This window comes from Scyliorhinus canicula, chromosome 24 (genome assembly GCF_902713615.1).
Source record: "Scyliorhinus canicula chromosome 24, sScyCan1.1, whole genome shotgun sequence".
Taxonomy (NCBI): domain Eukaryota; kingdom Metazoa; phylum Chordata; class Chondrichthyes; order Carcharhiniformes; family Scyliorhinidae; genus Scyliorhinus; species Scyliorhinus canicula.
The window spans coordinates 8640469-8667961 of NC_052169.1; the positions used below are offsets into that span (position 1 = coordinate 8640469).

The window sequence follows — 27493 nt, forward strand, 5'->3', positions numbered from 1 at the left end:
CAAATTTGGACACATTGCCCTTGGTCCCAAACTCCAAATCATCTATGTAAATTGTGAACAATTGTGGGCCCAACACGGATCCCTGAGGGACACCACTAGCTACTGATTGCCAACCAGAGAAACACCCATTAATCCCCACTCTTTGCCTTCTACTAATTAACCAATCCTCTATCCATGCTACTACTTTACCCTTAATGCCATGCATCTTTATCTTATGCAGCAACCTTTTGTGTGGCACCTTGTGAAAGGCTTTCTGGAAATCCAGATATACCACATCCATCGGCTCCCCGTTATCTACTGCACTGGTAATGTCCTCAAAAAATTCCACTAAATTAGTTAGGCATGACCTGCCCTTTACGAACCCATGCTGCGTCTGCCCAATGGGACAATTTCTATCCAGATGCCTCGCTATTTCTTCCTTGATGATAGATTCCAGCATTTTCCCTACTACCGAAGTTAAGCTCACTGGCCTATAATTTCATGCTTTCTGCCTACCTCCTTTTTTAAACAGTGGTGTCACGTTTGCTAATTTCCAATCCACCGGGACCACCCAGAGTCTAGTGAATTTCGGTAAATTATCACTAGTGCATCTGCAATTTCCCTAGCCATCTCTTTTAGCACTCTGGGATGCCTTCCATCAGGGCCAGGAGACATGTCTACCTTTAGCCCCATTAGCTTGCCCATCACTACCTCCTTAGTGATAACAATCCTCTCAAGGTCCTCACCTGTCATAGCCTCATTTCTATCAGTCGCTGGCATGTTATTTGTGTCTTCCACTGTGAAGACCGACCCAAAAAACCTGTTCAGTTCCTCAGCCATTTCCTCATTTCCCATTATTAAAACTCCCTTCTCATCCTCTAAAAGGACCAATATTTACCTTAGCCACTCTTTTTTGTTTTATATATTTGTAAAAACTTTTACTGTCTGTTTTTATATTCTGAGCAAGTTTACTCTCATACTCTATCTTACTCTTCTTTATAGCTTTTTTAGTAGCTTTCTGTTGCCCCCTAAAGATTTCCCAGTCCTCTAATCTCCCAGCAATCTTTGCCACTTTATATGCTTTTTCCTTCAATTTGATGCTCTCCCTTATTTCCTTAGATATCCACGGTCGATTTTCCCTCTTTCTACCGTCCTATCTTTTTGTTGATATAAACCTTTGCTGAGCACTGTGAAAAATCGCTTGGAAGGTTCTCCACTGTTCCTCAACTGTTCCACCATAAAGTCTTAGCTCCCAGTCTACCTTAGCTAGTTCCTCTCTCATCCCCTTGTAATCTCCTTTGTTTAAACACAAAACACTAGTATTTGATTATACTTTCTCACCCTCCATCTGTATTTTAAATTCCACCATATTGTGATCGCTCCTTCCGAGAGGATCCCTAACTATGAGATCATGATTGATATACTCTCGCATTGACTTTTTTGGTCTGATCAGGGCGCTAATACCGGGTGTGGTGGATACTGAGTACTCAGTAATCACAGTGTTGGATCATGTCCCACATTGGGTGGATCTACGGGTTAGTGTGGAGAGAGGGCGATGCCCGCTGTGGATGTGGGGTTGCTAGCGGACAAAGCGATCTGTGGGCGGGTTAGCAAGTCCATCCAGAACTATCTGGAAACAAATGATACAGGGGAGGTCTCTGCAGTGATGGTTTGGGAAGCTTTGAAGGCAGTGGTCAGAAGGGAATTAATCTCGATAAGGGCCCACAGAGAAAAGGCGGAATGGGCTGAGAGGTGTAGGTTAGTGGAGGAGATACTCCAGTTGGACAGGAGATATTCGGAGGTCCCCAGACGCGGGGCTACTGAGGGAGCAGCGGAGTCTGGGCTGTTGACTACAGGGAAAGCGGTGGAACAGTTGAGGAAGGCAAGAAGGGTGATTTATGAGTTTGGGGAAAAGGCTAGCAGAATGTTAGTACACCAGGACAGGTGTGCGAGGTGCGCAGGAAGCCCAGCAAATCATGTCCACGTGTTTTGAGCATGTCCGAAGCTTAGAGGGTTTTGGCACGGTTTTGCTAAGGCAATGTCCACGGTACTAAAAACCCAGGTGGTGCAGAGTCCAGAGGCAGCGATCTTTGGAGTGTCGGGAGAGCCGGGAGTTCAGGGGGAAAAAGAGGCCGACGTCTTGGCCTTTGCCTCACCGGTAGCCCGGAGACGGTTCTTGTTAATGTGGAGGGACTCGTAGCCCCCCCCCCCCCCCCCCCCCCCGGCCACTGCATGTAGAGACCTGGGTTATTGACATGGCTGGGTTTATCAGTCTCGAGAAGATAAAGTTCACCTTAAGACGGTCAATGGTAGGGTTCACCCGGAGGTGGCAGCCGTTTGTCGACTTTCTCGGGAAAATTAAAATGTCAGTTATTATTATAAAAACTTTTAAATACCTTAATAAAACATTTCTTTTTAAAAAGTCTGGATTCAGCAATTTCCATTCTAAAAATGGATAAACCCTTGAGCTTCACTCGTTATTTATAGGACATCTAAACCTCTATGTTTAGCACTATAGGTTTGCCAGCCATATGGTAGTTTCAAAACAGTACATCATGGTGAATCAGAGGCTGATTTAGCTCACTCGGCTAAATCGCTGGCTTTTAAAGCAGACCAAGCAGGCCAGCAGCACGGTTCGATTCCCGTACCAGCCTCCCCGGACAGGCGCCGGAATGTGGCGACTAGGGGATTTTCACAGTAACTTCATTGAAGCCTACTCGTGACAATAAGCGATTTTCATTAGGGGCTGGTTTAGCTCACTCAGCTAAATTGCTGGCTTTTAAAGTAGACCAGCAGCACGGTTCGATTCCTGTACCAGCCTCCCCAGACAGGTGCCGGAATGTGGCGACTAGGGGCTTTTCACAGTAACTTCATTGAAGCCTACTCATGACAATAAGCGATTTTCATTTTCCATCAGCCATACTTTTGCACTTTCAGTTAACAAAGCAGCCATTATGATTCCCAGTTACAAAAGAAAATGCATTTTCAAAAAAAGGCATGAGGTATTGTATAAACAGCCAGAAATTGAATTAATAACTAGCATTCCCAACATTGCCCAGCTTCTTGTTCCATTTGTTGGCCAGTTTACTGTGATACTCAATAGCCTTTTAAAAGCCATATTACCCAGGGTGGGCAGTAGCACCAGGATCAAAGCAAGTTGCAGGGTCATATTTATATTAGTACAACCACTGGCAGAAGACAAGACAATGCCATCAAGGCTCGACGTGGGATAAACTTCGAGTGGTACAGGCCCAGGATACAACATTTTGAGGAAGAAGTTAAACTGATTATCTGCTTACTCTCATGAGAAATATTTTTGCTCTCTCATGTTATGCATGTTTCGCAGCTTCAGCTAAAATCCAGGGCTAAATCTTTTGAATGTCAATCAGCGCCTGGAGAATTTTGCACGCGTGAACATACAAAGTATCCGCATAGGAAACAAGATTGGTTAGCCTGAGGCCCAATCCTGTGTAATCAAAGTTCCAAGTGAAGGGACGATCTGTCAGCAATTGCCCTGGCATTTCTAAATTTGGTTTTTAAAACGCAATGATTAATGTCACTGTATTGTTCCTCGCCCACCCCCACCCCCCAAATCCTATTTTATTGGTGTTGCCTTTTGCTGGCAACTAGCCCCATTGTGTCAGAAATGCTACAACAATGTGTCCCAAGTGCTAGTTCTTCATGAATGAGGTAAAGACATTAGTGAGCGTGTGTTTCCCGGCACTCGCAGTGCCGAGAATCCTCCACTATTTAACGGCCCCCAGTTAGATCGGGGGCCTCAGCGGCCGAGGACGTACATAGCCCCTTTTTGTGCACCGAGGAGCTCCGCTGGCCGGAACTTCCCAGTGTAGCGAGGGAATGGCGCCTCGTCACTGGAACACCAAACGCGGCCCCCAATCCTCAGCGCACTACGAGAGGAACTCCCCCACCAAAACCAGCACAGGGCAGCTAATGCCTATCTTGTCCTGACCCAAGATCCCGCTGAACAGATGATAACACATGCTTCTGTCTACATTCAAAATAATAAGAACAATCTTTATTATTTTCAGAAGTAGGCTTATATTAACACTACGGTGGCACACTCCCCTCTCACCCTGCCCCGATTGCCACTGAATGAAAAATGCCAGCGTGGCACCTTGGTAGTGACAGCCTGGAACCCTCAGTACCCCGCCAGCCAGCAATGCCACCTGTGGACCTTGGCAGTGCCAAGCTGGCACCAAGGTGCCAGGCCAGCAGTGCAGGGTACCAGCCTGCCCCCTCTGGAGACCCCGACTACTGTTCCATCTGATCCCAGTTTGTGGAGACCAGTACTGAACAGCACTCTCCAAGATGAAAGAGATAGATCCGATGCCTTGGGTACCTCAGGAAACTGCATATTACAGTGAGACTAGCTGTCTCGCTGTAATATGCAGATTTGCCTAAAAGTGATCCTGCCCACAATTGGCAGGATTTACATTGAAACGTCACGCCGCATCGAGCTGCTTTGCGGGCGTAGCCTGGCCGTAGGATCACACCCATCGAGTAATAACAGTTTCTTCACCTACAGCAAGGGGCAGAAACTAATGTTAAACATGTCCTGACCCAAGATCGCGCTGATCAACTGATATAACACTGATCTGTCTACATTTAAAAGGCTCCTTGAGCTGACGGCTGCACAGCTACAAACACAAAATGCAACAGAATAAATACAACATTCTTCCTCTCACAACACTGACAATGGTCTCCTTGCACATTATAGGACATGGCTAACTGCAAATTGTGTGCATATTAATCATCTTGCTCAAAGGGGCCGTAACAAAAAATGCACAAATTACATAATGCCACATACTACAGAACATAAGACTACAATTGAAGCAGGGAGTACATCGCTAACATGGCCAATGACCCAACTAATTGTATGAGTGCAGTATGTGGCATTAGGCATTTCACAATAATTTCTTCCCTTCCCCCAAATCAATTACAGCCAGCACTTTTGTACAAGTACTCTGTTCCACACGGTGCAGTACCTAATAAGTGCAGGCCTATTGTGGAGCAATTTGAAAAAGTGCAAAGCAGACTCAATAAATCTTGCCTGGCTAGAAGTAAAAAGGGTGGATCTGTTTTGTCCCTTTAAATGTATAAGTCATGGACAGTTTCTCAAATGGATTAATTAATTATTCAAACAGGCATGCTAAATCTGAACTGCATTTTGACAATGTTTAAGTCGTAAGCCCCATTCAAGGAGCAACGTTGTTTGAGATATTTGGAAAGGGGACAAGAATTATTTTGGTGGCACAAGTCGCAATAATGTGTATATTCAAAATCAGTTAATTTTATAAATTCCATTGTAACCTCACATGGAGTTACTTATTCCACTGTGCTCAACATAACTGCAAGTCTCAGACACCTTCTCATCAAGGGAATGATGGAATAGTGGTTACAGTAGCGGATCAATAAACCAGAGGCCGAAGGGCTGGTGCAATAATGCAGACGAGTTAAAATTCTATGTGTAGGATTCAAACTCAACTAATAATTTAATTAAGATTTGAAATAATGGTGACTCCGGGCAGCACGGGACTGACGCAGTGGTTAGCACTGCTGCATCACAGCGCTGAGGACCCGAGTTCGATCCCGGCCCTGGGTCACTGGTCGTGTGGAGTTTGCACATTCTCCCCGTGGCTGTGTGGGTCTCACCCCCAGAACCCAGAAAGATGTGCAGACTAGGCGAATTGGCCATGTTAAATTGCCCCTTCATTTTTAAAAAAAGGAACGGTGACCAGGTCATAAAATCCAACTGATTCACAAATATCTTATAGGGAAAGAAACCCACCATCCTTATGCAGCCGTTTCTAAAAAAAACATTTAGAGTACCCAATACATTTTTTCCAATTAAGGGGCAATTTAGCGTGGCCAATCTACCAAGCCTGCACATCTTTTGCATTGTGGGGGCGAAACCCACGCAAACACGGGGAGAATGTACAAAGTCCACACGGACAGTCACCCAGAGCCGGGATCGAACCTGGGGCCTCGGCGCCATGCAGCAGCAGTGCTAATCACTGCACCACCGTGTTGCCACGTAACCTTCTTTTCTAGATGACTTCATACCCACAGTAATCTTGCTGGCTCTTCACAGTCTTCTGAACCCCTTCGTTAGGGCAAATTAGGGATGGGCAATGGTTTGCCAGCAAAGCCAAAATGCCATGAATGAATTTATTTTACTCATCATTCTCAATTAGGAACACAAGAAACAGGAGCAGGTTATTCAACCCCTTGAGCTTGCTCCACTATTTAATATGCTCACAAGTGACCTCCTCTATCACAGCCACATCACCCAAGCAAACTATTACATTTAAAAACAGACCAGGTGAATTAACTTTGTGATTTCTGTATCACATTTCAAATACATTGCACCTCATTTATAGTGCTGAGAAAAACTGAAATTTGTTAGCAAAGAAGCAGCTTTCTAAATTAAAAAATAAGATTTGAATCCCCATTGAAATGACTGCAAATTTAAAATTCGCTTCATATGAACCCTTTCTTCAAGTGAGGTAACTACATGAGCAAGTGACTATCTAAAGGGAAATGCCATTTAATTGCTAACAAACAATCCCAAGGGCTCGCTTTTCATGCAAATGGCAAACACAAGATTGATGAGGTTCTCATTTGTCAAACTGAGACTCTGCTTTTCACATCAAACAGGAAGAACTAAATTAATTAAGTATTAAGCAACCGTAGGGTTACAACCTAAATGAACAGTCTATAAGCATACTTAATGTTAGCATACTGTCTCAATCTGTTGAGAAAAATCTGATTTGGATTTGAAATGTTTAACGATAAGCCATTTATACTAGATCGGCAAAGGGAATCAGGCAGCATGCAATGCATTGAGCATGACTCATATGCTTAGCAGCTATTGAAATCTACTTGGAAGTACAATTAAATTACGATAATTAGTCACCATCCATGAAACAGAAACTACAGCTGTATTTTTGCACTAAAAATGCACTAACAAGGAGGAACTGAAAATGAGGGTTTAGAAATACTTTTTTTTAAATTAGCATTGAATGCTCAGTTTCTGACAACCAATTAACATATGTACACGAGGTTGCATTCGGTCCTGTGAACTTGGTATAGATGAGAAATTTCTTGAATAAGCTACTGCATCTCATTGATGTAACACTTGGTCACAAACAAAAACGCAAAGCATTTTTACATCTCCTGAACCAGTTCTGAAAATGGTGAATGATAAAGACTACAAAAGCACGGCTTGTTTTGTGCTGAATTTTCTTTTTGGGTGAAGAGTTCAGGTCTGATCGAACCCTCCAATTAAAAAAAAGGAAGTGGGCAAATTGTCGAATCCTCTCCGCAACTAAGTTTTGAAAGGCAGCTTGAAAACAAGATTACATAAACCTTAAAGGGAATCAGAAAATCTGCAGAATTAACAGGAGAGGGAATCCACCTTCATGCTCATGAAAACCATAATGCCCTGAGCTTTGGAGAGAGAAAGACTTGAGACGGCTCCTTGTCACAGGTGCTGTCAGCCCTGCTGAGATTGTCCAGTCTTTTGGTGTTTTTGTTTCAGACTCCAGCATCCCCAGTAATGTGTTTTTATCTTGGAAACAAGAGTCAGTGCATTTATAAATAGAATAGACTGAATTTACCTCAGTTAAATGCTGTTGCCTTAACATTCACATGGTTGATTGATAACTATGAAGCTCAAAAAACTTCCTGCTACAGCACAGTAAATCAATTTACCCCAAACAGAAATCAATTCATCTCCCCATTTGCCACTAAAAAAAGAAAATCACTATTTATTGAAGTTGCAAAAACTCAGAATAATTGTATTCCTGGAAGAGGCCAAGGGCTTGAGGGAGAGTAGAGGTGAAGGGAGAGTGGAGGTGGAGAGTAGAGGTGGAGGGAGAGTGGAGGCTGAAGGAGAGTAGAGGTGGAGGGAGGTGGGAATGGGCGCAGAGTACATCTTTGTAACAGTTCCGGTTTCTTTTGCATAATTAAGCAGGTATTAATTTCACATGAACAGGAATTTGCCACAGTTGTACTGATGATTGCAACAGCAGGCATAAACTGTACAAGTCAGCATGAATAAATCACAAAAAATGCAAAACATCTCCATATAAAGTAATTTGCTTGAAACAAACTGAGGCTAAAAGACGACAAAATGTGTCAGTGATTTCTTGAAACCACACAGCAGGAGGAAATGATGTTACTTTGGTTTACAATGTGAATCGGATGCACTGCTTGGTCGAGTGCGTGTTCCAATTCACCAGCCATCCAGAAAACACCTGCTTCCACAAAACTTAGTAATAGTGATCCATGCCTTCTACTCATTAAACCATTCCACCCCCAAGTTAGAAGCGAATGGAGAAAATGAAGTGCAAATCAGTACCCAATGTGTGGTACACAGGATGCGACCCCCAGTGCCTATTCTGGCATTCAAATAGGTTGCTTTCAAGTGAACTACCAAGTTAACTAAGTTCACAGGACATTATCCTAGCTCCTGCTTTGGTTTCTTAACCCGGAACACTTTTGCCTATCAGAAATCAAGTGTCATACAGAGCTCAGAAATGGATTTCATTCTCTGTGTGATAAGGATGTGACACCAGCGTAAGCAGTGACATATTGGTACAACCCATCATCGCGAATGCCACTCATTTCATAAAACAATAAAATTAAATTATACACAGTAAATGTCATTGCTTAGATAGCCCATCTCAACAGCAATGTCTTGACTATTGTATGCCCTTTCTCCCCAGACATACCTACGTTAAAATAACTCCAAACCAGCCTATTTCAATTTCAAAACCAGTCCATTTCATCACTTCAGGACATCCTCATTTACTCCTAATTTTAGCCTCAGTTATAAACTAGCTCCAACTGGACGCTGTACAAAAATGAAAAGTTACAATTGAAACACAGAAACAAGGCAGACACGCAGATCAAATTATTGGAGACAGTGGAAATCAATATCCAGGTTAGGGTTAGGGTTTTAGGAAAAGATTTTATGAGAACACAGAATGACAGTTAATAGCTCAAGTGTGGAAGGAAGTGCTGGAAATTTTGCTTCGAATTGAAGCCAACACAGCTAGCTGCTGGTCCCCATCTGCGGTTTTGTGTTCAGGGAAAGTATCAAAGTGCAGCTGTTGCCTGGACAACTCGCGCTTCCAGCCTGGAAACTGCATCCAGTCATTGCTGCAATGAGGGTTGCCAACACTGGTTGGATGTATTCCTGGAGGCTTGTTCACCCAATTGCTTGATCACGGTTTGCAAATGTTATTGGGCTTTCACCATTAAATGCCAAGAATCCTTGGTAGTTGAGTGGCTTTGTTTTCGGAATCTAAAAAATGTTCTTGCTCACTGGCAGGTATAGACTTGTTTCCTGTGGAGAATGAAAAGCAGCCAGACTTTCCAGTGTCCTCTTGAATTATTTTCCCACTAGCCGCGCGCACACACTGCTCCCTCAGTGCTGGAAAAGGCTATGCTTTCTGATCTTCCACCACCACTTACAAGGAAGCCAAGTTGGCAATTCCTTACGACCTCATAGAAAAGTATAAGATGCTGTCAATACTTTGCAAGCCAGACATTGCAGTCTGTAATCCTGGACAGCTGGCAGCTGTACTGCCAATTTATCTGGCATGGCACCCACCACTTCCCCAACCCTAACATATTCAGCAAACATCGCAGTACCTGAAAATCAGAGGGCTCTGGGCATTGATGTGCCTATTGCTACATATAATGAGACACTCCATATAATGAGAAGACAACCTTCCCTTTAAGCTAACTTGAAGCAGCAGCAGGACTACTGTATTTCCTGTCCTCCCCAGTTGACTGATAGAACGATCACCTAAAGCCGTTAACCGAAGTTAAATAAGACCCGACCATCCAAGTTGAACAGACCTCCCACTAATGTAATCAACTCTTTTTTAGTAATTCAAAGATGTGGTTCAGCCAGCATTTAGTACCCACGCCTATATTTTTTTTTTAATGGGGCGCGGCCGTTTCCTGGCTGGGCTTTTATTGCCCTTGAGGGGCAGATAAGAACCAACCACATTGCTGTGGATCTGGAGTCATGTCGGCCTGCCCATGTTAGGATGGCAGATTTCCTTCTCTAAAAGGACATCAGTGTATCTGATGGGTTTTACAACAATCACAATAGTTTTATAGCCATTATTAGAGGTTTAATTCCAGATTTTTATTAAATTCCATATGGTGGGATTTGAACCCAGAGCATTATCCTGGGTCTCTGGATTGCGACTGCAGTGATGATACCACTAGGACACTGCCCTCCCTTGCCTTTGAGAAGGCAACGGCGAGCAGCCCTCTTGAACTGCTGCAGTCATTCTGTTGCAAGTATGCACATAGTGCTGTTTGGGAAGGAGTTGCGGGATTTTGACTCAGTGACAGTGAAGAGACAGTGATATATTTCCAAGTCAAGATGGTGGGTGGCTTGGAGGGGAGTTTGCAAGTACCTTGCCATTCTAGGTGGTGGAGATCACTGGTTTGGAAGGTGCTGTTGAAGGAGTTTTAGTGAATTGCTGTTCTGCATCTTGTAGACGGTAAGCACTGCTGCCACTGCACATTGCTGGTGGAGGGAGTGAATGTTTGTGGAGGGAGTGAATGTTTGTGGAGGGAGTGAATGTTTGTGGAGGGAGTGAATGTTTGTGGAGGGAGTGAATGTTTGTGGAGGGAGTGAATGTTTGTGGATGGCGTGATGATTAAGCAGGCTTTGCCCTGGATGGCGTTGAGCTCCTTGACTGTTGTTGGGGCTGCACTTAACCAGGCAAAGTGGAGAGCATTCCATCACACCCAGACTTGTAGATTGTGGATAGACTTTGGGGAATCAGGAAATGAGTTACTCATCACATGATTCCTAGCCTCTGACCTGCTTTTGTAGCCACAGTAATTATGTGGCAAGTCCAGTTTCTGGTCAATGACAACCCCCAGGTTGTCGATAGCAGAGAATTCAGCGATGCTAATGCCATTGAATGGCAATGACACCCAACAAGCACGTCTTTCAGGACTTTTGGGAGGAAACAAGAGCAGCCAGAGGAAACCCAGGCAGACACGCAATAGTACTGAAGATGTATGCTCCAGAACTTGCCATGCCCTTGCCAAACTATTCCAGTGCAACTACACTGGCGGCATGGTAGCACAGTGGTTAACACTATTGCTTCACAGTGCCAGGGACCCGGGTTCACTGGGCTCCCTGCATTATTTTTTTTTTTTTTAAATAATTTTTATTGAATTTTTCAAAATACAAACATTTTAACCCCCCCTACATTTACATTTAAATTATAACAAAACAAAGTCAAACCCCCCTACTTAACAAGAAAGAGAAAAAGAATCCCCCCCCCCCTACCCGCGCACCCCCCCCCCCCCCCCCCCCCGCCGGCGAACCGACAGTCAGACCAACTTATCATTTCTAGCAGCGTCCTCGGGCAGGCCTTGCCCGTGCCACCGCCGCTGCCGTACTTCCTTCGTCGTTTTCCCCCCCTCCCCCCCCCCCCCCCCCTCCCCCCCTCCCGCCCTCCCCTCCCCTCCCGGGTTGCTGCTGTCATGGCCTCAGTTTCTATCTCTGATCCAAGAGGTCTAGGAAGGGTTGCCATCGCCTGGAAAACCCCTGCACCGACCCTCTCAGGGCGAATTTGATCCTTTCCAATTGGATAAAGTTTGCCATGTCGTTTAACCAGGTGTTAACACTCGGAGGCCTTTCGTCCCTCCACTGAATCAGGATCCTCCTCCGAGCCACCAAGGACGCAAAGGCTAATATTCCAGCCTCCCTCGCCTCCTGTACCCCCGGTTCCACCCCAACCCCGAAGATCGCAAGTCCCCATCCTGGCTTGACCCTGGACCCCACCACTCTCGACACCGTCCCTGCCACCCCCTTCCAGAACTCCTCCAGTGCCGGACATGCCCAAAACATATGTGCATGATTCGCAGGGCTTCCCGAACATCTAATACACCTGTCTTCACCCCCGAAAAACCGACTCATCCTTGTCCCCGTCATGTGGGCTCTATGCAGTACCTTAAATTGAATGAGACTTAGTCGCGCACATGACGACGACGAGTTAACCCTCTCCAGGGCGTCTGCCCATGTCCCGTCCTCTATCTGTTCCCCCAGCTCTAACTCCCACTTATCTTTCAGCTCCTCTACTGGTACCTCCTCCACCTCCTGCATAATCTTATAGATGTCCGAGATCTTCCCCTCCCCGACCCAGACCCCTGATAGCACCCTCTCACTCACCCCCCTGTCGGGGAGCGCGGGGAACCCCGCTACCTGTCGTCTGGCAAATGCCTTCACTTGGAGGTACCTGAACGTGTTCCCCGGGGGGAGCCCAAATTTCTCCTCCAGCTCTCCCAGGCTCGCAAACCTCCCCTCTATAAACAAGTCCCTCAGTTGTCTAATACCCGCCCTCTGCCAGCTCTGGAATCCCCCTCCTGTGTTTCCCGGCGCAAATCTGTGGTTCCCTCTTAGTGGTGCCCCTATCAGACCTCCCACTTCCCCCCTGTGTCGCCTCCACTGCCCCCAGATCTTGAGGGTGGCCGCCACCACCGGGCTCGTGGTATACCTCGTGGGAGGGAGCGGCCATGGTGCCGTTACCAGTGCCCCTAAGCTTATGTTGCCGCAGGACGCCCTCTCCATGCGCTTCCAGGCTGCCCCCTCCCCTTCCATCATCCACTTTCGTACCATCGATGTATTTGCCGCCCAGTAATATCCGGAAAGGTTGGGTAACGCCAGCCCTCCACTATCCCTACTCCGCTCCAAAAAGACCCTTCTAACTCTCGGGGTGCCATGTGCCCACACATACCCCATGATACTACTCGTTACCTTCTTGAAAAAGGCCCTGGGGAGGAAGATGGGCAGACACTGGAACAAAAACAAGAACCTCGGGAGGACCGTCATTTTAACTGCCTGCACCCTCCCTGCTAGCGACAGCGGCACCATGTCCCACCTCTTAAACTCCTCCTCCATCTGCTCCACCAGTCTGGAAAAGTTCAACTTGTGTAGGGTCCCCCAGTTCTTTGCCACCTGCACCCCCAAATACCTAAAACTTTTAACTGCTCTTTTGAAGGGGAGCCTCCCAATTCCCTCCCCTTGGTCTCCCGGGTGTATTACAAAGACCTCACTTTTCCCCAGATTTAATTTATATCCCGAAAAGTCCCCGAACTCCGCTAGTATCCCCATTACCTCCGGCATTCCCCCCTCCGGGTCTGCCACATACAACAACAAATCATCCGCATAGAGCGAGACCCGATGTTCCTCCCCTCCCCTTGTCAGTCCTCTCCACCCCCCTGAACCCCTCAGTGCCATCGCCAACGGCTCAATCGCTAATGCAAAGAGTAAGGGAGATAGGGGACATCCCTGCCTAGTACCTCGATGGAGCCCAAAATATTCTGACCTCCTCCCGTTTGTTACCACACTTGCCATCGGAGCTGAATAGAGCAGTTTTACCCACTTGATAAATCCCTCCCCAAACCCAAACCTTTCCAACGTCTCCCACAAGTATTCCCACTCCACCCTGTCAAATGCCTTCTCCGCGTCCAGCGCTACCACTATCTCCGCCTCCCCTTCCACTGCTGGCATCATAATCACATTTAACAATCTCCGAACATTTGTGTTAAGTTGGCGTCCCTTCACGAACCCCGTCTGGTCTTCATGGACTACCCCTGGCACACAGTCCTCTATCCTGGTTGCCAGGACCTTTGCTAACAGCTTGGCATCTACATTTAAGAGGGAGATAGGCCTGTAGGACCCGCACTGGACCGGGTCCTTGTCCCGCTTCAAAATCAAGGAGATCAGGGCCTGCGACATTGTTGGAGGCAGAACCCCCCCCTCGCGCGCCTCATTGAAGGCTCGCACCAGCACTGGACCCACCAAGTCCACAAATTTCCTGTAAAACTCCACCGGGAACCCATCCGGCCCCGGCGCCTTCCCCGCCTGCATCTGGCCTATCCCTTTAATTAGCTCCTGCAGCTCTATCGGCGCCCCCAACCCTTCCACCAGCTCCTCCTGTACCTTTGGGAACCCCAATTTGTCGAGAAAGTTCTTCATTCCCCCTCTCCTCTTCGGCGGTTCAGACCTATACAATTCCCGGCTCCCTGCATTATTGAGGACGGGGATACTTGTGGAGCCTCATCCAGTGAGTTGCTTAATTGTCCACCATCATTCACAGCTGGATGTGGCTGGGATGCAGAGCTCAGATCATATCTATTGTTTCTGAATTACTTAGCTCGATCGGTTAATTGCTGCTTATGCTGTTTGGCACACAGGTTGTAGATTCACCAGATGGGCACTTCATTTTTAGGTATGCTTGGTGATGACCCTGGTATGCTCCTGCACTCTTCATTGAACAAGGTTTTATTCCCTGGCTTGCTAGTAATGGTAAAGTGGGGGAATATGTTGGGAAATGAGGTTACAGGTTATGGTAGAGGACAATTTTGCTATTGCTGATGGCCGACAGTGCCTCATGGTTGCTCAGTTTAGAGTTGGTAGATCTGTTGAAAATCCATTTGATGCGGTGGTGGTGCCACACAACACAATGGACGGTGTCCTCAATGTGAAGACAGGACTTAATCTCCAGAGTACAGTGGTTACTACTGTTGATACAGTCATGGACAGATGCATCTGTGGCAGACAGGTTGGTGAGGGCAAGTTCAAATAGATTTTTCCCTCTTGCCACCTTCAGTTCATCTTCCAACTGGTGTACAACAGGGAGGAGAACTGATTCATCAGCCACAGGGAGAGAAGAGAGCAGGGTACATGCGGTTATCAGGAGGTTTACTTTCCCATGTATGAGCTAATGCCATGAGATTTCATGGGGTCCGGAGGTCAATGTTGAGGAGTCCCAACTGTATGCAGTTTGTGCTGTCACTCTGCTGGGTCTGTCCTGCGGTGTCATGAGAGTACCTTTAAGAAATGGGTGTTTATAAATAGGTGTGTATACAAGTATCTGCAGTGAGAGTACCTTTAAGAAATGGGTGTTTACCACTGCAGTGATGTCAGAGAGTGGGTGGAGCTGGGCTGTCTGTCAGCTTTTTACTTTTGTTTTAGGCCGTTTGCTGCAGGGTGTTTTAGTTTCGTTTTCAGAGCTGGATAGCTGCAGTCACAGCCAGGTGGTGTATGAATCTCCCTCTGTAATCTAAAGACTGTAAATTGATCCTGGTGATTTAAAACTAATAACAGTAGTGACTTTAATCTGATATGCTTCTTGTAAAATGTGTTTTAAGTCTTATGGATGTTAAAAGGAAAGCTCAAGGATTACTTAGTGTTGTATTCTTTGGGGGTTGTATTCAAATTAATGGTTGCTAAGATACTGTATGTTTTAAAAAAGGTTAACTTGAGTTCATAGAATAAACATAGTTTTGCTTTAAAAAATACTTTTCCATTTCTGCTGTACCACACCTGTAGAGTGGGCCGTGTGCTCCCCATACCACAATCTATTAAAAGTTTCGGGTCAGCTGAACTCCATGATACAATTTGGGATTCTCCAAACCCTGGCCCATAACATGTGGGACAGGACATACCCAGAGATGGAGACGGTGTCTGGAGCATAACCGTCCAGTTTCATTCCTTTGAGACGTTTTAGCGGTTTCATTCAACTGAATGGCCATTGCAGAGGGCATTTAAAAGTCAACCACACTGCTGTGGGTCTGGCATCACATGACAAAGTATGGACAGCAGATTTGGCCAGACAAAATGGCAGCAGATTTCCTTCCTTAAAGGACATTGTGAACCAGATGGGTTTCCAACAACAGTGGTTTCCTGGTCATCATTCAGCTCTTTTGATTCCAGATTTTATTTTTATTGAATTCAAATTCCACCACCTGGCGTGGTGGGAATTGAACCAGGATCCCCAGAGCAATACTCTGGATCACTAGTCCAGCAACAATATCATTACTACACCACTTGGTTGCTGCCTGCCCAATGCGCAGTACAGGTGAAAACTGGCTGCTTGACATTTTATGTAAGTGATCATACGTCCAGAATTTACAAACAGTCGTAGAACTTTTTGGAAAATTCTGCACTTGCTCGCGAGGGGAATCCTTTACCCATGTCACATTCCAAATGAACTAACCACCAGGTGTTGGAATGCGTTAAATCTACTTCATTAAGATGGATTGAGTTTTCAAAAGCAATACCATATGGCAGCAGTTGGAACGGTCAGGAGCGGAGAAGCACCACCTTCTAATTAAATACAAAAAAAATATTTGCAGTCATTAATTGATAATTCATCCTGAAGTGTTCTCATTAAAATGCAATTTCATGCAACTTCTGACTCAGCCAATTAGCTCCTTATCAAAGCACTTCACATTCACGTTCAGTTGACTCCTAAATAAAATGCAACAAGCTTTATCAATTTCAAAATTATGGCTATTTTCATGCTTCTTTTCAGAGGCTAATTATTTTAATCAGTACACAAATAAAAGATTACACCTTCTTCTAGAACCAGCTCAAAATTGGGGAAGCTAATCCTACATACAGCCACAGGCGTCAGACTTTGCTGAGGTCGACCTTAGAGGAGTATAACCTCAGCTGACTATAAAGTGCATTTAACGGCGTCAGTATTGTACAGGAACATCAAACAACTGACACCAAGCATGAAGATACTAATGCGGGTCAAAGTACCAGATTTTCCAAAGTTGGTGGTGAGGTTTAGGAAGGGCACTTTAGGACGTAGGGCCAAAGCAAGGCATAACCGCAGCTGGAGGAGCAAAGGAAATCAGAATGCTCAAAAAAGCCAGAGTCAGAAGAACACAAACTTCCCAGCCGGAGGAGGAAGAATGTAGGGATGGGGAAGGTTACAATGACGATGTGAAGGGGCATGGAGGGATTTGCAACTAAGGATGAGGCTTCTAAATTGTGTAGCTGAATCAGGCAAGAGAAAATGTATGTCAGTGAGTACCGGTGCAATGGATAAACGCAGCTTGCTATGAAACAGGATGCAGGCAGCAGAGCTGCACAGTCGGAGGGAGATGCCATCTCTCAGATGAGACTTTAAACTGGGGTCCCATCTGCCCTAGCAGGTTGACAAAAGAAAATCTCAAGGGATCTCTTGGAAAAGGGCAGGATGTATTGGGCGTGTTCTCTGAACGAGTGTTAAATTGGATTATTTGATCATTTATCTCATTGCGGTTTGCGTGAATTTGCTATGTGCAATTTGGCTGCTCGGTTTTGGAGCACTTTGGAATATCCTAGCTATGGAAGTTAGTGACCGTGCACTTTGTTTCAGGATTCCATGGTCACCGTTACATTGCATCTGTGCAATGTATGGGCCTGGCTTGTATGTTGCATGCTTGCAATCAAATAGGTAGTCAACATGTGGGTTCAAGGCAGGGTGCAGAAAAGTAAATCTTACCACTGTGGTCTAGCGGGAACTCTAATATCACAACTATGCCCCCAGGATCAATCTAGATCGTGGAACATAGTATTAAAACTTGCAACTTATAGAAAAAGACACCCAAACTCTCAATTTCATCCTCTGAGCGAATGTAACAACACTGTTTTAATGCTTCTAGTGAAATTCCACTTTAAAATGTCACAATACCTCTTCCTGGATTAAATTACTGACATACAATTTTCCAACTCATGGATATTACAGCAACAAAACAAGGTAATAATGGAACATGCAACGTTAACGGTGTTACATTTTGCCTGAATTGAAAACCCATCTCTGGCAGCTTCTTTTGAAAAGCTGTCAACCCATCAGATTCAATGTATTCCCTCAGCCACTTAGCTGCACACATCCTCAGCACGGTCTCAATGCACCAACACCAAGCTGCAACTGCAAAACTAGCTCGGCAAAACAAAATGCCCGCAAACATTAATCAGCCAGTTCCCTGACTTGCAATAAAAATCCTGACCGTCTTTCATTTTCTTTCTGCCGATTAGTTGACAACCTAAATGAAAACAGCAAAAAAATAGCATTCCCCACATGAAATCATGCATTACTTCTAATTATTGTTTGGTACCACAGAAGCCAATACATCCATGCAGGCAGAATTCCTTAAAACCTGATATTTGAATGATTTTGTCGCACCCGAATTCCTACTCCCTTATTCAAGTTGTTTCAATCAAAATATTGGAAAATTTCACTTATTTCGGTACATTGTTCAAAACCTTTGAGTACTATTTTGGCTGTACTATTAAGATAGATGCTTCTGCATCAATACTAAAAATGTTTAGGGCAGCACGGTGGCACAGTGGTTAGCATTGCTGCCTACGGCGCTGAGGACCCAGGTTCGAATCCAGGCTCTGGGTGGAGTTTGCATATTCTCCCCGTGTCTGCGTGGGTTTCACCCCCACAGCCCAAAAGATGTGCAGGATAGGTGGATTGGCCACGCTAAATTGCCCCTTAATAAAAATAATAATAATAAATAAAAACAAAATACTAAAAATGTTTAAGCACAATATTTCAGTATGATTTCTTAGATTAGCATTGCCTGAATTGGGCTTTACCAATTACAAAACCATTGCTAAATCTGCATTCTACAAAATTCAGCCTGCTTATAAAATTCAGAATTGCTCCAGTCCCAAACTTGCTGCTCACCCTGAATAGTAAGAAGTCCAACAGGTTTGTTTCAAATCACTAGCTTTCGGAGCACAGCTCCTTCCTCAGGTGAATGAAGAGGTGGGTTCCAGAAACACGCATATAGGTAAAGTCAATGATACAACCCTGAATAGTTCAACCAAGATTCCTTATTTCATATCTGTTTTGACAAATCAGGAATTCATATCCACCCGCATCCTTGCTTGCCTCCCAAAGTTTTCTGAAGACTTTGCTATCTGACTTTGTCTGGCCCATGTAAGGGTCCTCCTTGTCTATTCCCTTATTTCCCCTTTCTTATATTTCTGCTGCTACGTTTTTGATCCATGGATACTTAATGGACCGGTGACTTTGAAGGCAAAGCAGCCTGCACCCTTAATCCAAACAGGAAGATCCACAAGGCTGTGCTGTTTTAGACTGACATCAGTGATGACTCTGATTGATTGATGTGGCTCGTGGCCAATGAATGGGCTTAAAAAGGTGGTGCTCTGCCCGGTAATAGTTGGTGATTGGATTACACCTCACTGGAATGTTTCAGAGCCACGATGTTCCATTTTATTTTCACCTACAATTCTGCAGTCTGGCTGCTATTCCCTCGGTAAATCAAAGACTTGAAGTAAAACCACGGAATTTGTAGGGTTTGATGTCAGACAAGATTTGATGTCAGACAAGCTTTCCCAATAAAGAAATAGGCCTGAATGTGAACCTTCGGGACAAAGGCCCAATTTGAGGAGAACTAAAGTGACTTGCCAGAAGGCTTCTGCCTGCAAGTACCGTACTGAATGAATGACTCTGCCTAGAAGACCATCACCAAATATAAACCAGAGACTTTGATCGACCAGCGTGCTGGGAAGAAGCCTGCTGCAAAGAACTCATCATCTGAGTCTTTATTATTTTGACACCTTTCTACCGCTCTCTGTTTGTCTGTCTTGTGTGTGGGTAGAGGGTGGGATAGTTAAAGGGAGCAGCAGGTTAGCTTGCTTCTTATACAGCCAAAATTACCGCATATTTAATATTCATTATATAAACAGTAATTGTGCTTCAACATACAACCCTGGTGACCGAAATTATTGGGAAGCCAAGGACCAAAGATTTCAGGAAATGTTATGAGAATTATTGGTTGATTCGCTTGTGTTGTGACTCCATGGCCTGTGGGGCTGGAATTGACCGCACACTCGCCCTGGGAGTCATAACACCTCCCACATTTCCACTTTCTGCCTCCTTCTCAATGTCTGTTCTTTGCACACTTCCTCAAAAGTCAACATCATTTACATGAGGAAAGTTATATCAACACAAATAGTAGCTGCTCCTGATTTTAGATACAAATGCATTGGGACTCATATTACAGAATCTATACTTTAAATGTTCATTTTGCATGTATTTCCTGTTCACAACCGGAGTTTCCCATCAGATGTTTTGCTCATGTTTTTACATCAGTGTTCCACATAATTGTTATTACAGCAACGATAGTGATTTAGTTTGCAGGACCCAGTGACTGTGAAGCTCTATGGAGTTTCTAAAGTTTCCCTCCCTACTCCAGTGCCATCTTGCACATCAACCAACCATGGACAGCACAATGAGCAATTTATTAGTTATCTGAACAGTTATTATAATAATAATCTTTTTATTTGACAAGTAGGCTTACATTAACACTGCAATGAAGTTACTGTGAAAATCCCCTCGTCGCCACACTCCGGCGCCTGTTTGGCATACACAAGGAGAATTCAGAATGTCCAATTCACCTAACAGCATGTCTTTCGGGACTTGTGGGAGGAAACCAGAGCACCCGGAGGAAACCCACGCAGACACGGGGAGAACATGCAGACTCCGCACAGACAGTGACCCAGCGGGGAATCGAACCTGGGACCCTGGAGTTGTGAAGCAACAGTGCTAATCACTGTGCTACCGTGCCGCCCATTATACATGGATGCTGGAACCTGACACAAAAAACAAATACTGGATAATCTCTGCAGGTCTGACAGTATCTGTGGAAAGAAAAGGGAACTAATGTTTCAAATCTGGATGACTCTTTGTCAAAGCTCATACATAACTGAAATGAAATATTCCAAGATTCTCCAATGACAGTTTCCTTTTATCCCTTTACATTCCAAATAAGCAATAGTTTGTCTGATGGAATTCAACATTTTCTTCGCAAAATAGGCATATAATGCATAGAAATAATTAGAATTTATTTTTTCCCAATTAAGGGGCAATTTAGCATGGCCAATCCACCTACCCTGCACATCTTTGGGTTGGGGGGGGTGAGACCCACACAGACACGGGGAGAATGTGCAAACTCCGCACGGACAGTGACCCGGGGCTGGGATCAAATCCGAGTCCTTGGCGCCGTGAGGCCACTGCACCGCCTGGAAATAATTTTATAATCTTGCTTTGATGTTCATTTTTCACAACCTATCTTAAAATTATGCAAATCTTTGCAAAATGTATTTTACTTCAAAAAAGAACTTTAAAACATGAATTGCAAAGGCATTTCTTCGCATATCATCATCCTAACCATTTATCTGTGCTATCCTGCACAATATAATCCTGAGGCTATTTCCTCACTTTCACCAGAAAATCAGACAGCATCTTGCTATATTGTGACCACCTGCAGCCAGCTAAATCTACATGCCAAAAGTAGGAACAATGAGAATTGGCTGTTCATGCATTTATTGAGTTCAATTATGCCCATTCTGAACTAATGCGCGAGAGATTATGCTACATAAATGGCAACAAGGCTACGAAAATGGAAGAGGGCAGTTAAAATTCTTTCAATTAGCTACGAGAGATGATGCACTACAATTAGATTTGGGCTTGTCACATGTAACGAGGTACAGTGAAAAGTATTGTTTTGCGTACAGATCGTTCTATACATGAGAAACATAGGACAAACGGGACAGTCAGGCAGAGAGCTGAGGGCAATGGGGAGAGGCCGAAGAGTGGTTGTGATGGTCATAGGAATTCTGCAGATCCAACAGCCTCATAGATGACACTAATACACCAAGCATTTCCCAAATCACAAAGACAAGGGGCTGGATTCCACCCCGCCATATTTCTGTTTCAGCACGCCGGCAGGATGCTCAGTTATGCCAGCTGGACAATGGGGTTTCCCATTGATGGGGCAGCCCCACGCCGACGGGAAACCCCCGGGTTGCCGGCAAAACGGAGCATCCTGCCGGAGGAGAATCCAGCCCAAGATTTCTCCTGCCTCAAAAGTAGCTGCCACTGTCTTTATCGTTTTTTGCCAGTTGAATTAAGAGGAAAGGTGGTACCATCTGCTCTTAAGATTTTTAAATTAAACAATTTACCACATAAGACCAAATGAGAGTTCAAAATTATTATGCTGCTGCAAATTTTAATATTTTTTAGACTCACATGCATTAGTTTTGCAGATTTAATTTTTCTGCAATGACAGCATCTTATATAAATTGGGACAACGGTGAGGCAATATTCGAAAGGGTCATCTCTCTCACAGAACAGGTAGCAACACGCAGCAATTAAATTAATAATGGCTCAAAATGACAAACCAATTTCACTTTATTCTTTGTGCAACATAAACAAGGAATGAAATTGCCTGATTATAATTTTAACAGGTGTACGCTTGCACATACATTGTATGCTAAAGTTACAGCTTGATCCTGTCACAAAATCAATGAAGTTTAGCAAATAAACGCGCTAACTACTGGAAATATTTGTTTGTTAATTTATTTTTAAAATAAATTTAGAGTACCCAATCTTTTTTTCCCAATTAAGGGGTAATTTAGCGTGGCCAATCCACCTATCCTGCACATCTTTGGGTTGTGGGGGTGAGATCCACGCAGACACAGGGAGAACGCGCAAACTCCGCATGGACAGCGACCCAGAGCCAGGATCGAACCTGGGTCCTCGGCACCGTGAGGCAGCAGTGCTAACCACTGTGCCACCTTGCCGCCCAATATTCATTAACGTCTACACTCAGAATAGTGAATTTTAGAAAGCCTTCCTAAGACTTCATTTTCATTTTCGAAGCATGCTTCACAATTATCTTGAACCCCAAATACTTGCACAATAACTTTGTTCTGTCGAGCAGACCTCAACACATACTTCATGCCTTAATTTACATATTTCAACTGATGTGTTAGAATAACAGGCTTCCCTGAAACCCAGTTTAAAAAACTGAGATGACAGAGAATTTGAGGGAAAATTCTATGATAGATTTCTATGAACTAGATACATTCCAGTTAATTATAGTCATTATTTCTCTTAGTTCAAGTGGCAGCATAATTGCTAACAAATGACGTGATTTCTTAGTGTAATTGTTAAAGGGGGCAGGCATCTGTTGTAACATATTGACTTGCATTTTGACATTCAAATTTATAGGTTATAGCTAACCTAAGCAAAGTAAAGAGGAAGTGTTGTTGGAAAACAGGTTACGTGGGCTCTGAACAGACTTGTGCAAAAAGATACTGTTAAGTTCCTACATTAAAGATCCGTTTTTCCTCTGACCTTTAAATTGAACCTGCAACAGTGCAACATATAATGTTACACAAGCTACATTATCACTTCACTCATAAAATTAGACGTTTTTTGGCAGAAGTCAATGGACAGTAAAATAGCAGAAATTCAGGCTTCATTCTGCCACTACCACTAGGGGTCAGCTACCTCAGTACAAAACCAGGATTGAAGCAAAGGTCTTTTCCGGCTCAATAACATACCAATGCGGCCTGTTTCATAAGTTCATAAGATATATGCGCAGAATTTGGTCATTCGGCCCATTGAGTCTGGTCCGCCATTCTATCATAGCGATAGGTTCCTCGTCTGTTGCCTACAATGTTACAGACCAAGAGTTGAATTTCAAAATCAACCAGAGCATCTCCTCCCTAGAACACATGCCCCACGAGCGGGTGTTCGCAATTCAGCCCTCCGGGCGCAAGACCATAAGACATAGGAGCAGGATTAGGCCGCTTTGCCCATCGAGTCTGCTCCACCATTCAATCATGGCTGATATTTTCTCATCCCTATTCTCCTGCCTTCTCCCCATAACTCCTGATCCCCTTATTAATCAAGAACCCATCTATCTCTGTGTTAAAGACACTCCGTGAATTGGCCTCCACAGGCTTCTGCGGCAAAAAGTTCCACAGCTTCACCACCCTCTGGCTGAAGAAATTCCTCCTCATCTCAGTTTTAAAGGATCGTCTCTTTAATCTGAGATGGTCTTCTGGTTCTAGTTTTTCCTACAAGTGGAAACATCCTCTCCACGTCCACTCTATCCAGGCCTCGCAGTATCCTGTAAGTTTCAATAAGATCCCCCCTCTTCCTTCTAAACTCCAACAAGTACAGACCCAGAGTCCTCAAACATTCCTCATACGACAAGTTCTTCATTCCAGGGATCATTCTTGTGAACCTCCTCTGGAATCTTTCCAAGGCCAGCACATCCTTCCTTAGATATGAGACCCAAAACTGTTCACAATACTCCAAATGGGGTCTGATTAGCCTTATACAGCCTCAGAAGTACATCCCTGGTCTTGTATTCTCACCCTCTTGACATGAATGCTAACATTGCATTTGCCTTCTTAACTGCCGACTGAACCTGCACATTAACCTCAAGAGAATCATGAACAAGGACTCCCAAGTCCCTTTGTGCTTCTGCTTTCCGAAGCATTTCCCCATTTAGAAAATAGTCTATGCCTAGATCCCTCCTTCCAAAGTGCATAACCTCACACCTTTCCACATTGTATGCCATTTGCCACTTCATTGCCCATTCTCCTAGCTTGTCCAAGTTCTTCTGCAGTCCCTTTGCTTCCTCAATACTACCTGTCCCTCTACAGATCTTTGTATCATCTACAAACTTAGCAACAGTGCCTTCAGAACCTTCTTCCAGCTCATTAATGTATATTCTAAAAAGTTGTGGTCCCAGCACAGATCCCTGAGGCACACCACTAGTCACCGGCTGCCATCCTGAAAAAGACCCCATTTATCCCCACTCTTTGCCTTCTGCCAGTCAGCCAATCCTCTATCTATGCCAGGATCTTACCCTGAACACCATGAGCTCTTAACTTATTTAGCAGTCTCCTATGCGGCACCTTGTCAAAGGCCTTATGGAAATCTAAATAAATCACATCCACTGGTTCTCCTTTGTCTAACTTGCTTGTTACCTCCTCAAAGAACTCTTAATAGCTTTGTCAGACACGACCTCCCTTTGACAAAGCCGTGCTGACTCAGTCCTATTTTACCATGCACTTCCAAGTGCTTCGCGATCTCATATTTAATAACAGACTCTAAAAATATTACCAATGACCAAATGCAGGCTAACCGGCCTAAAATTTCCCATCTTCTGCCTCCCTCCCTTCTTAAACAGTGGTGTTACATTAGCCACCTTCCAGTCCTCTGGGTCCCTTCCTGCCTCCAGTGATTCCTGAAAGATCATCACTAATGCCTCTACAATTTCCTCAGCTATCTCTTTTAGGACCCTGGGATGAGGTTCATCCGGTCCAGGTGACTTATCCACCTTCAGACCTTTCAGTTTCCCCAGAACCTTCTCCTTGATAATGGTCACTGCACTCACCTCTTCCTCCTGGTTCTCCTGGAACTCGGGCATCCCACTGGTGTCTTCCACCATGAAGACTGATGCAAAGTAACTATTCAATTCGCCGGCCATTTCTTTGTTTCCTATTATTACTTCTCCAGCCACATTTTCTAGTGGTCCAATGTCTATTTTTGCCTCTCTCTTACCTTTCATATATTGAAAAAATCTCTTAGATAGATAGAGAAATACAGCACAGAACAGGCACTTAGGCCCACGATGTTTCGCCGAACTTTTGTCCTAGGTTAATCATAGAATTTTGGACAATTTTTCATGGCCAATCCACCTAACCTGCACATCTTTGGACTGTGGGAGGAAACCGGAGTACCCGGAGGAAACCCACGCAGTCACGGGGAGGATGTGCAGACTCCGCACAGACAGTGACCCAAGTCGAAATCGAACTTGGGACCCTGGAGCTGTGAAGCAATTGTGCTATCCACAATGCTACCGTGCTGCCCTAAGTTAACCTACAGTCCATTATTCTACCCTAATCCATGTACCTATCCAATAGCCGCTTGAAGGTCCCTAACGGTTCCGACTCAACTACTTCCACAGGCAGTGCATTCCATGCCCCCCACGACTCTCTGGGTAAAGAACCTACCTCTGACATCCCCTCTATATCTTCCACCATTTATCTTAAATTTATGTCCCCTTGTAATGGTGTGTTCCACCCGGGGAAAAAGTCTCCGACTGTCTACTCTATCTGTTCCCCTAATCATCTTATAAACCTCTATCAAGTCGCCCCTCATCCTTCTCCGTTCTAATGAGAAACGGCCTGGCACCCTCAACCTTTCCTCGTATGACCTACTCTCCATTCCAGGCAACATCCTGGTAAATCTCCTTTGCACCTTTTCCAAAGCTTCCACATCCTTCCTAAAATGAGGAGACCGGAACTGCACACAGTACTCCAAATGTGGCCTGACCAAGGTTTTGTACAGCTGCATCATCACCTCATGGCTCTTAAATTCAATCTCTCTGCTAATGAACGCTAACACACCATAGGCCTTCTTCACAGCTCTATCTACTTGAGTGGCAACTTTCACAGATCTATGAACATAGACCCCAAGATCTCTCTGCTCCTCCACATTGCCAAGAACCCTACCGTTAACCCTGTATTCCGCATTCATATTTGTCCTTCCAAAATGGACAACCTCACACTTGTCAGGGTTAAACTCCATCTGCCACTTCTCAGCCCAGCTCTGCATTCTATCTATGTCTCTTTGAAGCCGACAACAGCCCTCCTCACTATCCACAACTCCACCAATCTTCGTATCATCTGCAAAATTACTGACCCACCCTTCAACTCCCTCATCCAAGTCGTTAACGAAAATCACAAACAGCAGAGGACCCAGAACTGATCCCTGCGGTATGCCACTGATAACTGGGCTCCAGGCTGAATATTTGCCATCCACCACCACTCTCTGTCTTCTATCGGTTAGCCAGTTTGTTATCCAACTGGCCAAATTCCCCACTATCCCATGCCTCCTTATTTTCTGCACAAGCCTACAATGGGGAACCTTATCAAATGCCTTACTAAAATCCATGTACACTACATCCACTGCTTTACCTTTATCCACATGCTTGGTCACCTCCTCAAAGAAGTCAATAAGACTTGTAAGGCAAGACCTACCCCTCACAAATCCGTGCTGACTATCCCTAATCAAGCAGTGCCTTTCCAGATGCTCAGAAATCCTATCCCTCAGTACCCTTTCCATTACTTTGCCTACCACCGAAGTAAGACTAACTGGCCTGTAATTCCCAGGGTTATCCCTATTCCCTTTTTTGAACAGGGGCACGACATTCGCCACTCTCCAATCCTCTGGTACCACCCCTGCTGACAGCGAGGACGAAAAGATCATTGCCAACGGCTCTGCAATTTCATTTCTTGCTTCCCATAGAATCCTTGGATATATCCCGTCAGGCCCGGGGGACTTGTCTATCCTCAAGTTTTTCAAAACGCGCAACACATCTTCCTTCCTGACAAGTATCTCCTCGAGCTTATCAGTCTGTTTCACACTGTCCTCTCCATCAATATGGCCCCTCTCGTTTGTAAATACTGAAGAAAAATACTTGTTCAAGACCTCTCCTATCTCTTCAGACTCAATACACAATCTCCCGCTACTGTCCTTGATCGGACCTATCCTCGCTCTAGTCATTCTCATATTTCTCACATATGTGTAAAAGGCCTTGGGGTTTTCCTTGATCCTACCTGCCAAAGATTTTTCATGCCCTCTCTTAGCTCTCTTAATCCCTTTCTTCAGTTCCCTCCTGGCTATCTTGTATCCCTCCAGCACCCTGTCTGAACCTTGTTTCTTCAGCCTTACATAAGTCTCCTTCTTCCTTTTAACAAGACATTCAACCTCTCTTGTCAACCATGGTTCCCTCACTCGACCATCTCTTCCCTGCTTGACAG

General features: G+C 44.7%; 1 protein-coding gene across 2 annotated transcripts in view; it reads right to left on the minus strand.

The window, feature by feature from the left end:
• csk (C-terminal Src kinase) overlaps positions 1-27493 on the minus strand; it is a 156860-nt gene that overhangs the window by 74519 nt on the left and 54848 nt on the right. The window lies entirely within an intron of this gene.